Source organism: Falco peregrinus, chromosome 4, assembly GCF_023634155.1.
Source record: "Falco peregrinus isolate bFalPer1 chromosome 4, bFalPer1.pri, whole genome shotgun sequence".
In the NCBI taxonomy this organism is placed as follows: Eukaryota; Metazoa; Chordata; class Aves; order Falconiformes; family Falconidae; genus Falco; species Falco peregrinus.
Genome location: NC_073724.1, coordinates 27,887,736 through 27,903,359, shown reverse-complemented (window position 1 = coordinate 27,903,359; position 15,624 = coordinate 27,887,736).

The following is a 15,624-nucleotide window of genomic DNA, read 5'->3' as shown; positions in this document are numbered from 1 at the left end:
TCTTCATTAGGCTTGTCTTCCTGTACGGGAGGAGTACTCTTTCAATTTTAGTTAAACCAGCATCATGTAGAAAGCATTCCAATTACTTAAATCTGTATTCAAAAATGCATGGTTTTCATTATGGACATTTATTCTAACAAATAGATATGAATGTATCATTTAATGCTGGACTTGCCATTAAAATATTGATTAGTGTTCAAAACAAGTTTTAATGGTGAGAAGAGAATTTGGTTCTGAACTGTAGTGTATGTAGTCTGTTATCCGTTATAATTATTTCCTTAAGAATCTTTCTTTTTTCTGAAGAATGACTTGTAGATAGATAATAAAATGATTACCTGAAACTCTGCCCTTCATTTAGAACAGTAAGTAGAGAAACAAGAGCAATGGATTTCGTAGAGCATGGTTATTTTTGCTAGGATATTAATATTTGCATTCTTTGACCTTCTAACCTGCAAGATACCAACCTTTCCTGAGATCCCCTGTCATGGAGTTTTGCTGTAAGATTCCCAAAGTGAGAAATTCTCAGGTCTTGGGTCTTTTGCCAAGAAAAGTCCCTTCCAACCTGGTATTCTATGATTCTATGATACGCACAAAATGCTGTCAGTAAAATTACCTGGTCAATAATAACATAATGGAAAAACTTGCTTTCATTTGGTTTACTGTTCAAAAAGATGGCAATTATTTACAGTAAAAATGCTAAGCTAAATAATCATAGAATCATAGAATGGTTTAGATTGGAAAGGACCTTAAAGATGCCATTTTATCTTAATCTGAAATAATACAGTAAAATAGGCACAACGTTTATGGCTGTGAGTTTAAGTGTTACTGATGTTGCTCTCAGTAATCAATGAGCTTCAATTTTAGGTCATTCACACAGTTGTTACAAGTAAGGTTGAGTAAGTTTGAGCCCTGATGTATAGATCAGATTAGCTACTAGAGAAAGTCATAGTTCTTTTATAGTTCATCATCATTAGCTATCATCATCAATATCAGTGGCTACCCCTGCTAAACTGGGACTGAGCTGGTATAGAGAAGCATTTTCAGAATCTACAGAAAGGTATGCCTGGGATTCAAGAACTCAAGATTTCCTAGGATACAAATTTCAACCATACTTTTTGAAAATGCCCGTTAAGTGATTTTTAAAGGCACAAGTGAAACACAGATGCTTTCCTTTTACTAAAATCTAGGGGGGAATGTCTGTTTCCTGCTTACGGTGGCAACTCAGTTGCTTTGGTGGAGGTTTGCAAAGGCCCTTACTGACCACTCTTGCTCGAAACTGGTCAGGTTTTTAGTGGACAAAGAACCACTTTTTTTGCAGATCTTGCCCTCTTGGATTTCATGTTAAATGTGTTTCATGGCTCCAGGTGAACAGTAATGACAACAAACAAACAGAAAGAAAACATAAAAAGGGAAAACACAATTAAAATGTAAGCTGTTAGTTTTTAACAAGTTAAATTATTTTTTAAAGCCTTTCATGATTGTCAGTATTCCTGCTTTTTTTTTTTTTCACCAGGTTTTAAAAGTTAGCTATGCTATAAAGTAGTTATGGTAATTATGAGAAAGCCTGTGTCTCTCACATGACTGATTCCTTCTCTATAATCTTTGAATCCAGATTGTGGGTGGAAAAGTTATTTCTTCAGCTTGACATATTCATGCAATTAAGACCTTAAAGACTCCTCATGGTGTATTTTGCAAAGTGCTGGGAAATCCACCAAATTTGTATTTGCTTAGGTTTTCCCTGCTTTTCCTACTTGCTACTTCCCCTCTGAAAGTTACCACGGAACTGCTCTGTAGGCCCGTCTCCCATGCAGGGGAGGAGATGAGGTCTCCACAGCATGCAGAAGGCACAAGAAGTACAGGCACTGGTGTGACTGGCTATACCGTGATTTACTATGCTTTTTCCTCTGAGGCAGTAGTGCTTATACTCAAAGGGATGGAAGATGGCTTACTGAGGCTATGGAAAAGCTGAGCTAGGTTTGCTCCTTTCTTTCCCATGCTTCAAGTATCCCTTCCAACAGAAAGGAAGGAGTTCTAGTTTCAAACTAAATGTTGAATTCTGAAAAGTGCTGCAAGTCCTGTGTGAAGAACCCAACACCAAGTTTCTAATACATAATGCCTCCCATGTAAGTCCTTGTTTCCTACCTGGCCTATTTTAATTGATACCTACACAATCCATGTATGTATCAGGGATTGCCATTTCCAACAGCTTTATGAGTGAATTCAATAAGAGATCACTATTTGATTTTTACAAAGGAATTTTATAACTTTCTGGGTTTTGACATGATTTGCTTTAGTTTCAGGTCTCCTTCCAAAAAGATTTAGACTTTTTTTTTCTTGTATTATTTCTTTACATACTAAAGCACAAATCTTTTGCTGCTTGACTACATTAGCCGGTAACAAAAACAATTCAGTCACTGTTGATTCTCTTACACATAACTCTTTCCATATGGTAGTCCAATAACATAGTACCTCTGTCTTAGTAGTTTTTTTCTGACAGAAAAACCCCAGTGATTTTAAGGTTTACTCAGTAATACTACATTAAAAATTTGAAAAGGTCATGTAAGGTATACCTTTATTTTGTCATTTAATAGGAGTTAAATGTTAATTGACTGTACTGTAACTCAGTGCTCTGGAACTTTAAACTAACAGTTTGTCCTTTTTATTTGCATCACCAAAATGTAACAGTTCAGCATCTGGCAAAAGAATGGAAAAAAAGTCAGGATTAAACCAAATAGGGCCAGACAGAACTTACCATGGGTCCATAGCTGCTGCTTTTCAGCTTTTGCTGATTTGCTGCTGCCTTTTGAGATTACTGTATAGAGAATGGAAGCACATTTCTGTTACCTTGGATTCTCAGGATGCATCCTCGTTTGTTCCCCTTGAGCATCTCAGTACTGCCTGCTCAGTAACAATGCAAAAATCTTAGCTTAGTGGGGCAGCACAGACCCTCCCCCATCTAATAGTTGTGACTTTTTAGAACTGATAGAGGAAGGAGACTGTAGCAATCTGAAATTCATAGGTGTGACATTTTATCTGATTTTTAAAAACTCCAAGCACTTTCAAATTAAATTAAACAGTTGTAGAGATATTCTTGAAAGACTATAGTGACACAACCCTGTTAGGATTGTTATTACTGTTACTCTAATGGTTGTTATCATTTAACATGCGTTGCAGTACTGCTTAAAACCCACAGCCATCTGTAAGATGTTTTATAAACCCTGTTAGGATTGTTATTACTGTTACTCTAATGGTTGTTATCATTTAACATGCGTTGCAGTACTGCTTAAAACCCACAGCCATCTGTAAGATGTTTTATAAACTCTACCATAGAAAGTACTCTTTACCCTAATCATACCAATTTAAAAATCTAAACTACAAGACAGGCTTAAAATAAGTAATGAATCTTTTCTTTTTCTCTTAGGGTTTTTAGAATGAAATCTTCTCTTCAGATAAGAGGTACGGAAAAATCTTTTAAAAATTACAGCTACATCTTTTCATAATCACCTGACATTTTAGAGAAACTGTCAGTGGTCATGAGGCACCCAGGATGACAGGAGTGAAAAGAATTGGGCAGCTGGTCTCTGCATTTAAAAGAAGAAGCCAAGGGTCTAAAGACTCTTCTCTGCCTGTGTTTTTCTAAATGACCGTGTTTATCTTGAGAGCAGTTGTATTTGTGTGAGCCAGGATGCAGAGCTGCTTTGCTGAATTCATCAGGCTCCCTCTGCATGTTAAAGTACTCAGTTCCTAGAACAGATATTTTCTCATATTGCAGCTGAAGTTACTTGTAGCCTGAATGAAGTTTTATATCTGTCAAAACAGTGAAATCTCTTTAGTCCATTGAGATAATTAAGTTATGCATGAAGGGCATCTGCTATTTGTATGGCCATTTAAATAGCTTTGGACAGAAAGCTTTCTCTATAGCAGGGTAAGTCCAGTTTGACAGTGGCCAGAGACTGATTTCCCCATGCAAAGGTGTATTGTTGTTTTTGAAGATCTTCATGGTTTCACATCACAAAGGCATTTGGTCCTGTATTTTCAGTTGACAGACTGTTGTAGTTACAATGCTGACTGCCAAGTCTACACTTCTATTATCATTTGAGTTGCAGGTTCTCTCTGTGTCTTATTACTGGGAGTAGGTGTCGGTTTAAGAATCTGATGTTTCTGACGCTGGAAACATCAATTATCTAATCTCTAATTAGGAGGCACAAAGGACTGAAGAAGTTGAAATTAGAAATACTTTTAGCTAAGTCATTTACATTAAGCTTTGGATAGATTGAAAAACAGCTCAGAGCATTAAGGACTGAAATATTGCTATAATAGCAATCCTGACTATGTCCCTTTTTTTAGGTAACTGAAGTTTCCGTTTGTATTGCCAAATAGTTTCAGGTCAAGTTATAGAGTTTTCTTGCAGCAGAATAAACAGAGGAATAAAAGCAAACCATTCATTTCCTATTCCCATGAATCATCCTATCATCTTTAATAGACGACGTCAAAACACTGAAAATTCATGAATGGAACTTCTGAACTGGGTTAGAATCATGATTATAAAAAGAATTGTGCTTATTTTTTGTTTTGGCTGGTTGAGTCTCAGAAATCATTCATTTAGTATTGCTTCAGGCTATCTTAAGAAACAAAATTAAATTCCAAGTTGAAATTCTTGCAGCTATTTAACTATGATCTGAGGCTTTAGGAATACTATCAAATATCCAGAGATTTATGAGACCTGCTAATATTGCTTCACTGAGACTATGCACATGAGGAAAAGTTGGCAGACTAGATTGCTAAAGGTAAATGCAGCAGTATTAACAAATCTCTGCCACTAGGAAAATTTAGTTGGAACCTCAGCCTTCTTTTCTAGCTGAAATTATGAAGTACCCTCCAAAGTGCATTGTTTGTATCCTTCAATATTTGATAATATTTTTCAGATTGCTACCACAGTTAAACTCACCCCTGTAGTCCATGGGGCAGTGCCTGCTGTCTTCTGTGCAGCAGAGGGTATGAATCCATTGACATCATCACCATGGATCCCAGACACTCCTAAGAAGGGATCAGTACATCTAACCAAATTCTGGTTTCTATGAGGGAATCCTTATTTCTGGCCAAAATAATGGCAAGCATAAAAGCTCAGGGTTTAGGAAATGCTTTGCTTTGTATTTTATTATATTTAAATAATTAAAAATAATGAATTCAAGATGGTGGGTGGCCTACCACAATATTAACAAGACCCTGTTAAAATTATACTATCCGGCAGTAGTTCTCTTTTCTAAACATATAAGTAAGATGATTTACATGTTAGGTTTATATTCCACAGTCTGGATTTCCAGGTTGGGTTGTAAAGTTATTTAGTACCAGTGACTGAGCTGCAGGATAGAAATGCGTATGTGATGACTTGTTCAGGAGAACACAAAGAAGAACTCAGTGAAAGCTGATGAAGTTTAGTTTGTCAGCTAAGAAAAAGGTCATTAAATGAAAGAAAATATGGAACTAAGGAAAAATATGAGGGGATTGTGGATAAAAGTATGCATGGAAATGTCTAGTTAAGGTTTTCTTTGCTGGTTCTGTGGCATGAATGTTCATTACTGGTTCAGTTGCACCAGGTATGCTGTTGGAGCGCATCTTAAGGTTTCAGCTAAAATCCATGAAGTCCATTTCACAAGGTCTGTGTGAACCTAAGTGTGTTAAACAGAGTCAATCACAAGATTTACTTTAAAAGTGCAATTCTGCTTTGAACTAAAATGCAGGTGTTGACACACCATCTGTGTCTGCATTATGGACCGTACTGGTACTATAATAAAGAAATACTTGGTTTTTTGAAAAAATTTCTAAAGGGACTCCTTCAGACCCTCAATTTTTTGATCTCGCTGTCTACTCTTATCTTTATGTGACTTCTTTCATAAGCTCTTTCCTCTTCACTAGACCTTAATTTTCGTTGCTTTAAAATGCAGCTATATAATTTTTCTGAAAGTAGTCCCCTTCCTGATCTCTGCTCCTAACAGAACCATCTTGTCACATACATGGGTAGAAAGTTTTTTTTACTTCTCGATATTCTGTAGGTGAACATTTTGGTCTGTTTTCACTCTTTGCCACAAAACAGAATGTACACAGTGCCTTTCTCTGTATGACAAATGAGTTCTTGCTTTGGTTGCTTTTCTTGTTGGCTGAAATAATCTTGATATGGCTTTTATTGTTAGTGATCAATCTGTTCTTAGTGGAAACTGGCATCTCCATCAGTGTGTATCCTTTATATTTCTGATCATTTTATATGTCTATAGCCTTGTCTAGAATAGGATGTTTCATTCTGGTTTTTTTTTTCCTTCCAGGATTTCTGGTTTCTTTGAAGCCACCCTCCTACACCAGTTTCACCCACTGTCTCTCTGTTCTTCAGACCCCCTGATACACCTCTAGAAACTTCACTTGTGATATTAATCTTTCACTTCTGTAGTCAGACTCTTGTAATTTGTTCCTTACTTTTTGCTGATATTACTGGGGTCATCTCAAACATCAGGCCAGAACAAGAAGTGTCTGTCTGTGAGATGGTTCTGGAGCATTACTCTGATAGGTGCCCAACTCTTTATTCATATGTATTGTGAGCAGAACAGAAACCATTGATTAATATTTTGCATGCTTTCTCCTTCTGGTTTGGCTCAGAATTTAAATTAAAAAAGAGTGGGGGGGGGGAGGGGCAAAACAAGGCAAAAGAAATTGTATCTCCTAAGTTTCTGGGCTCCTAGGAACTCCTGCAAAAATATGTCTCAGCCCCCGAGTATGCAATGACTTTCTAGTACAACATACTTTATAATCCTTCTCGTGGCATCTTCCGATACTTATAAAGCTGGCTATAAACTCACCAAACATTCATGCACCATCTATAAATTATGAGAGAGAAAAAGACAAAAGGCATGCAAACACTCTCTGATTAAAATTGTACTTGGAAAGCAAGAGCCTCACAGAGATTTTATTGCTTTAATGCTCTACTCACTGCGTAACAGCCATGCAGGAATCACTCAGGAGTCTGGAGTCCAGTTGAGTAAGATACTGAAACGTCAAATGAGAGTTTTGAGGGAGATGTTCTTACTCTTCAGCTGAACTTTCTGAATTCCCTCAACATTTGATCAGTATCCTTTACCTCCTTTTCTCATAAATGGGGGGGACGGACACACATATGCCCTCATACAAATCTTAACAGAATCCAGAGAAGATCCAATAGAAATAGAAGCAATGAAGAATTAAGCCAAATGAAAACCTGTCTAAATATGCAATTTTATAAAACTTTGTATTTCAGTAATGACTGTTCACATAATCATTCAGTTGATACAGTTTCATATTTATAAGTACACACAGTTCATTCTTCGTTGTATCAGTGCTTTTGAAACTTATCATTGGCTTTGGTCCCAGTCTGAGATCCAGGTAGAAGATCTCTGAGTTGTGTTTCATGCAGAATCAGGACTGTCCTCTTGAAGTTGATCTGCTATCTTGTTCCTAGGGCTAGAAATCTTTGCAGGCTCTTGGAGTTCAAAACTATTAATTTCCTTAGGTAGTAGATACATCTTTCACCACTCAGCACTTTTGTACCCTGTCACTCTCTCTTCCAGACTGGCACTTAATCTTATTGCTGTATTTGCATTGCTGAGTACACATCTATCTGTTTGGTCTTAACCACCCCATCTTGGAACTTTTTCCTCCAGCATGTATTCTTCTTTAAATTTTGCATGTGAGCCAGCTATTTCTTAAGTTTATATGTGGAGGTGTATTATTATGAGTATTTTTACAACAAACATCTGTTTAACATCTATCTGTTGATAATATGAACAATGTAAAGCTAAATGTATGGCTTAGGTCCCTCCTGGAAAACATTTTTGCTGCTTTTTTTTTTTTTTTTAAATTCTCAGCTGTGTACATGTTGTAAATAATTTTTGTACTCTGAAGCCATAGTGTTTCTGTCCAACTGCCTTTCTCCCTCATCCATCCCTGCTCTCCTTTCCTTGAAGATGCCTGTTCAGAAACATCTTCTTTCTATTACTCTGTGTCGAACAGAAAATAATCACAGTGCTCATTAAGAAGTTTCCATGTTTAACCTTTGCATGGCAACTTTCAGAGAAAGAACATCTCCCAGCATTTTTCTTTAAGAGCTTTGTTATTTTCTCACCATAAACTCTCAAGAAGGCTTTTGACATCTCTTCCATGATGCTTGGTTGCTTGTGTGGAAGCTCAATGTCCTGAAATATCCCATTCTTACACTCTTCAGTCTTCAAGTCACACTGGGTGATGTGCTTACCACAGTAACTGGAAAATGACTGCTATTTGAATAATAGCTGTTGTTTTAAAACTTATGCAATATTTCAGAACCTCCTTGTACATACCACCAACAAGGAGTTTGTCCCCATGAATGCATAGCATGGTTCTAAAATAACCCACCCAGCTGATGAAAGCTTGAAAGCAATCAGTGTTTCAGCCTGCTTGGTAGGTGTTTCATTTCACCTGCAGTTACTTGTGGTCTGGGTTCAGAAAGATGGAAAACCTCTGCTCTTTCCCATTGTCCAAGAAATGCTGAGGAATGCATGTTATAAGAGAAAGTCCTTAACGGAAAATGAAGTTAATAACATTGTAGTGATGAATATTAATTTCTAGATGACTTTATTATCTGGTATAAAGGCTTCTGAACACTTTTAAATCTCTATAGGACAGGGACTGTACAGTGTTAGCATAGACGTTATACAGAGAAACTTGATGATAAGTGATGTAGCAAAACGGATCAGGTCTAAAAGGAAGAGAAAGGTGAAAGTTACTTGCAAAAGCTCCGAGTAAGATGGTTTTACTTACACTCATTCTCTCACTGTCTTCATTTACCCTCTTACTTCCACTTACTTGCAAGGACCAAGTGTGTCAAACTGGTCTGGCACTGTGTGTGACACAAAGGACCAGGGACGCTGGCTACTGAGTCCTTGTCACTGCTCTGGGGTTCTTCATGATTGGCAGTAATGAACTAGTTTTTGGACAAATATTTCATGTGCATTTAGGAATAGTGTTTTGCTATTATCCTCCTGTTGTTATAACAGGAGGGAATGGTGTATGTGATATTCTTCAGCCTTGCTGACATTCATTCTCCTGTTCTCAGAGCATCTTCCATTAATGAGTTATTTCTGCTATGGTCTTATCACACTGCGTGTTGTCTGGGGTTGACACATTCCTCAGTGTGATTGACTGGGAAGCACCTTCTTCATTATATAATTTTTTTAACCCTTGTTCTGCTGTTTCTTCACGTGCTTTCTCTCACACACATTTCCATTCATATTTGATTCTTACCAATCTCAATACTTCTGTTATAAGTCTTTACATCCTGGTTACAGTTCTAGGAAAAACTTGTAATAAGCGCCGTGTGACTTAGGCACTGTGAATAAACTAGCGCTCTCCCCATACCACAGAAAGACAAGAGCTGTATGTGGTTCATTATGATAAGATATTATGGCAAACACCGCAAGTCAGAAGCTGCATACTCTAAAGCTTATAGGAAAGCAGAATACAACCCAAACCCATACCTGTCCTTACTAGCAGCCACATACAAAAAAAAGAGTACTAGTGTGAATGCAGTATTTGACAGGGACAGGCCATCTCTCTGTCCCATTCAAATACTACCAGGTCATGTGTGATAATGCTAAGACTGGGAAAGCTTTTAACCTCCAGCCTGAGGAGTAACTTTCTTTTGAGGAGAGAAAGAATGATATCATTATCCCTTGAGTAGAATGATTTAATTTATTTATATTTTTTTACATTTTCAGCACTGGCCTGCTTCACAATTCTTATTCTGTGAAAAAAAATAGTTTTTCAACTGACTAGGTCCTTCCTCTGTGGCCTTATTTATATCCCCTTGCAATAAACTGTGGTATTTTGATGCCATTGTGTTTGAGGAAGCAGTGACCTCATAACAAAGACTTGAAAATAAGCATTGTAGACTAACAGTTGGAGACAATACTAAGTGATGGTAGGATTGAGTAGACAGCTGTATACCTGCTGGGTTTTTTTTTTTAGTGTTATAACCCACTAGTATCTGCTATGCTTAAACATGTAAGAGTGCTCAGTTTTTATCTTCCTGCTGTGGACTGGATTCCCTGCTTCTCTAAATGGCAGTTGTTCCATTTTGAAATCCAAAGTACTTCTTCATTGCACAGTGTTTAATATTATTTTTTTTGTAATTCAGTGCAGATGGATTTACTTGCTGTCTGGCTTTTTTTTGTTTGTTTTTTCCATTGCTGATTCGTCTAAGCAGACAGGTGGAGGTGGATAAGTATACATTCAGGCTGAATGAATGCCAGATATAGGAGCAATCTGTATGAAGCAATCTGCAGAGATCAACAGTGCCAGTGACAAAACCAGAATCATAGCCCTTATATCAGGAGTTACAGTTGCCCCATTGTGATGTTACTGGGCACCATGTGTTTTGAATATCATCATTCTTGACCATGCATAGTAACTTCAGATGGTTTGTAAGAATGAGTAATGGCTAATCCTGCCCTGTTAAAGAAAAATCCATTTCGGGTTGGGTGGAATTTGCAGACTTTTTGTCGCTACTCTGTAATTGCATTTGGCTGTCATATTGCCCTGTACTGTGTAATCACAGTTCTCCTGGAAGTGACTACCATGTGGGACTGGACACTGGGATGTTCTGCAGTGAACAGATGCATACAAACATCTTGGATCCAATGCAGCTAAAATCCTAGTGCAAGATGAGTCTCACTGTAACAAGAGTTTTCTAATGCTACCTCCTGCATGCTGATAATGCAGTTTCTAAGCAGATGAAGTGCACAGATTTTAGAAGCTTTCAAGATGAAACTGAGGATTGGCAATGTTTATTGACCTCTGCTTTCTCTGTGCTTCTTACAGCATGAATTCTCCTTTCCCACTAAGGTCCTGTGAATATGTGAAGGGGAAATCTGAAATATGTTTATATGGCATTTCTAGGTAATTCAGTCCTTCATGACAGTGGTTCCCAACATTTCTACACCTTTAACTCCACCTGAGAGGAGTGAGTCTTCTGCACCTTGTGGTGCACTAAGGAACCCAAACAGGAGAGCAAAGCCTGTTAGTTTGACCGTCTTATTGTGTGCCATCTATAGTGTGCTTCACTAGCACCTCACCAGTACTACCCAAGTCTCCAGCTGGAAACTGCTGCATGAAAGCCTGATCCAAATTTCATAGATTACACCTGCAATTTCAGTGGTTCCCTTAATTCACACACCCTCCCCTTCTGTTAGCAGCTTGGTGTTGTACATTAATTACCAAAACTGGATCACTACAGGAAAAGTACTTTAGTTTTCTGTATGAACAGCATTATTTGTTTTTCTAAAGCAGAAATGCAAGAGATCTTTTCAAAGGCTTCATTCACGTCAAGGTCTTTAGAGCTAGCTCTTCATGCTTTTGGAATGACACTACAGTAAGAAGCAGTGCTGTAGCAAAGCACAGGTGGAGAACTAGTTACTGTTTGAGTCTTATCCTTTTGAAAGATACTTGCCTTTTTCAAGGCCAGCTCTGTCTGTCTTTTCTTGCTGGATTTTACTTTTTCACATAATCACCATTTTCTGGAAAAAATCCCAAAAAGGGGAGGTGGTTCGTTGTCCATTGATCATATCTTGACAAAAATGTTCTGATAGGTGATAGAAAAGGAAAACTGCTCCTTTCCAGAAAGCTGTATCAATCATCTAGCTTTCTCAGTAATTTGGGATTTAATTTCTTTATCATTAATTTCAATCAGCACATTGAAGAAATTGGGTATCTTCTTGCTAGAAGAAGCAGAAACTAAAATTCCATGGTTGGGAACTGCACTAGCAGCTAGCGAATCCTTCTGTGTCCATATGATTCTGAGGCCAGCAGGAAGCTGTCTAACATTTTGCAGCACCCCTCCATTTCCAATACCATGATCTGTAAAACAGGCATGTTTGTTCAATTTAAATATAAATCACATGATATGCAGTTTGTTAAAAAGGAGAGTCTGGCCTACGGGAGGCATCCAGTGCATTGGTGGGGTAATAGTGGGCTCTGGTGACAAGGGAAGCTGTGCAGACTCTGTGGACTATGCAACCAGGAGGATGCATGGAGAGGAGGAATAAAGGGAAAAAGTTGTGTTGTGATCCAGAATTTCTGAGTACCCAGGGTAGGGCTGGCATCTTGCTCAGAAGAAGGAAGGAATAAGTAAAAGCTTGAGTGTGAGAAATGTTTTGGTTCATTGTTGGAAGTGGGCTTTGTCACTGACCTGTATGTAGGAGGTAGGGTTTTCTGTTCTTGAAATTAATGCTGTTTACAACGTAAGTCGGAGCAGTTAATAATGTGCAGAGAGGCAACTTTGTGCTTCCATCTCTTGGAATCAGAAACCAATGTGCAGTACCCTGCTTCTCCTTGGAAATCTGTTTAAGAGAGTTAAATTAGATCTCCTGTCTTGAACAAGAGTGGTCTCTGGAGAAAATCTCTAGAAACAGAACTGCATGGCTTTGCATCACAGAGTGTTCACTGGTTTCTGCAGGAGGTGTTATAATACTGAATAAATGCTGGTGTTTGTCTGGGGTTTAATGTGCGTATTTGTACTGATTCTTTTCATTTAATTGAACATTTATTTCACAGGTGTGCTGCTAATTGATAAAAGAGCCTCATGTGAGAAAGAATGACAGGAAATATAAAGTGGAGAAATCCCAGCCATCTCACAGCAAAACCTGTGCTCTTTTGTGCTGTGCATGTATTGCATTATTTTTTTCTATTTCATAACTCTCTGTGTTTTATTTGCCTAGGATGCAGCTCTTGATTTAGAAGTGAATAGGTTGGTTCCTATGTTTTGGGGGCATTCCTGACAAACTTCAACCTCTGAGCCCTGTTCTATGACAGGAACTAAATAGCTGAGTATGATTTTGTGACTCAGGTCCGTGTTGGAATGTTACACTAAATTTCTTGAACAACTAATTCACTGAAGAGGTCACTGATCAGAAAATTTCGGTTTTCCTAGTTTCTCACAATTTTTTCTTTTTGTTGCTTTCTTTTTAAGGACTATATTAACCTGTACTTCTGGCTGAGGAGGATTTGTGCAGGGAATGAGAACGCGCAGTCCTCCTTGTCTCTTCTAACAAGCCTCAACAAAAAACAAAATTAAATCACTGATGAATTATGCAGTACAAACTCAGTTTTGAAAACTCATATTTAGAGAGTATGTACTGCCAGTCTACCAGCTGTTCTGGGTGTAAATATGATGCAGCAATCAAAGTGGTAACAAGTTGGCAGAGAGTTAAGAAGACACCCTTAAGATATCATTTGCTGGAGCAATCACAGCATCTGAAGGTTTCTTCAGGAAGGCCAACAGCAGAAGTCCCACCATGACCATTACTCAGTCATAACAGTTTGCTGCTTGCACCAGTCTGGAATTTGACATGTGAAAATGTGGCAGCACCATCAGACCAAGGAGAATCTACAATAACGAACAAATAAACAGCCAGAACTTTGGAAACGCACAGCTTTTTTTTTTATGATGATACATAGTTTACGCATAGGCTGGATTCCTCTCTTGGGGTGGTACTGCCTGATAATGGTGATTAGATACTCAGGGTTGGGATGGCAGCATAAACCAGCAGATGTAGTCTGTACTAGCTTCTAATCTATTTCTGAGAAAAGGCACTGATTTTTACTTACAGGTTGTGATCACAGACACATCAAAGATAATTGGGCAGTGGTCCATTGCCTTCGGTAGGCAATTTAACCCAAAGTTTATAGTCATGATGACACCAAACCATCTCTCTCTATCACAAAGATTAATGACATTCCTTACTTAAATATGAAGAGATTGGGTTGCAGGTTTTCTTTAATTTGGTGCCTTAATGTTACTGTTCCTTTTCTCTAACCTCTCTGATCTAGCATCACCTGTCTTGGTGATTTTTCCATATGATTCTGCAAATACTTCCAGTCTTTTCCTGCCAGGACAGTGTCATTGTTATTAGTGACCTGAGAAGAAGAGGAAATAAGTTTTGGTAACTTGGGGAAATTCTCCTCTGGACATCAAAACATTTTTTTTTAATTTTTGAGTGTATTTTTCTTGAAAGACAGCACAGCACATAGAAAAATGAATAAATACCTTAAACAAACTGGTAAAAAAAGCAATGCATAGAAATTACTTGTAACAAAGAAATTACATATCCCCTATTTGGCACTCCACAATTCAGAAGGGTATCTTCTCTTACTGTGTGTTTCAGAATCACCAAATAGGTCACCCTGAAGACTATCTCCTTTTCCATGGGTATGAATGCTCTGGGTTATTATTTCTCATCTCACTCTTTTTACAAGAAGCACAGCAATAAAACTCACTAATCTGTCTTCCCACAACACTCTGCTAATGAGGTCTGTAAATCACAGATGATTCCTTTCAATTACAGTAAAATTTTTTGAGGGAAAGAAGGAAAAGACAAATTAAAATGGGAACCTAGGGAACAACTTAATATCCCTTTTGCATGTCTTCAGAGATAATTTTTATTACTAGTGCTAATAATAACCTCCAGCTTGCATTCTGGAAGAAACCTACCTCTTCTCACTCCATCCATCCTCAGATCTTGGATATAGGTTGTGTGTGTGGGTGTGTATCAATAGTTAAACAAATAGATAGATCAACCGATCACTTGATCTGCTAAATCATAAATTAAAGTTAGGTTGGGAGGGACCTCTGGAGGTCAACTATTCCACTCTCCTGCTCAAAGCTGCTCTAATTACATGAGATCACTGAGGGCTGCACCCTGTCAAGTCTTGAACACCTCCAAGGATGGATATCCCACAGACTTCTTGGACACCTATTCCAATATTTGACCCCTCTATTGAAAAGAAAAGAAAAAAATCCTTACATCTAATTGGAATTTCCCACATCCCAAATTGCATTCATTGTTTCTTGTGTTATTCCAGTGTACCTCTGAGGAGAAGCCAGGCTTCATCTTCTCTATATGCTCCAGTCAGGTATTTTTAAGTCATGAACAAGGTCTCCCTTTAACATTTTCCTGTTAAAGCTGGATAAACTCAGTTCTCTCAGCCTTTTCACATATGCCATGTGCTTCAGCCCCCTGAGCAGCTTGGTGGCCCTCCACTGAATTTGTTCCAGTATGTCAATGTCTGTTTTGTACTATGGTCTCACAAGTGCTGAATAGATACAAATTATGACCTCCTTTGACCTACTGGCACACTCTTGGCTAATGCAGTCAAGGATGCAGTTGGCCTTCTTTGGTGCCAGGACACACTACTGTCTCTTGCCAGCTTGTTTCTCACTGAGACAGCCAGGTCCTTCTGCAGAGCTGCTTCCCAGTCTTCCCCAAACCTTTATTGCTGCATTGTGGTGTGCCATCCCGGATGCAAGAACTTGCATTTGCTTTTATTGAACTTCATGAGGTTCTTCTCAACCCATCTCTTCACGTTGTTCAGGACCTTTTAAATAGCAAACCTGCCCTCTAGCATATTGTGCACTCATCCTAGTTAAGTGTCATTTGTAAGCTTGCTGAGAATGAACTCTGTCCTGACATCGATGTTAAGCAGCATGGACCTCAGTATGTATACCTAAGGGATGCAAATTGTCACTGGCTGCCAGCTGGACTTTGCTGCCACAAACTCCTTGAGCCACCA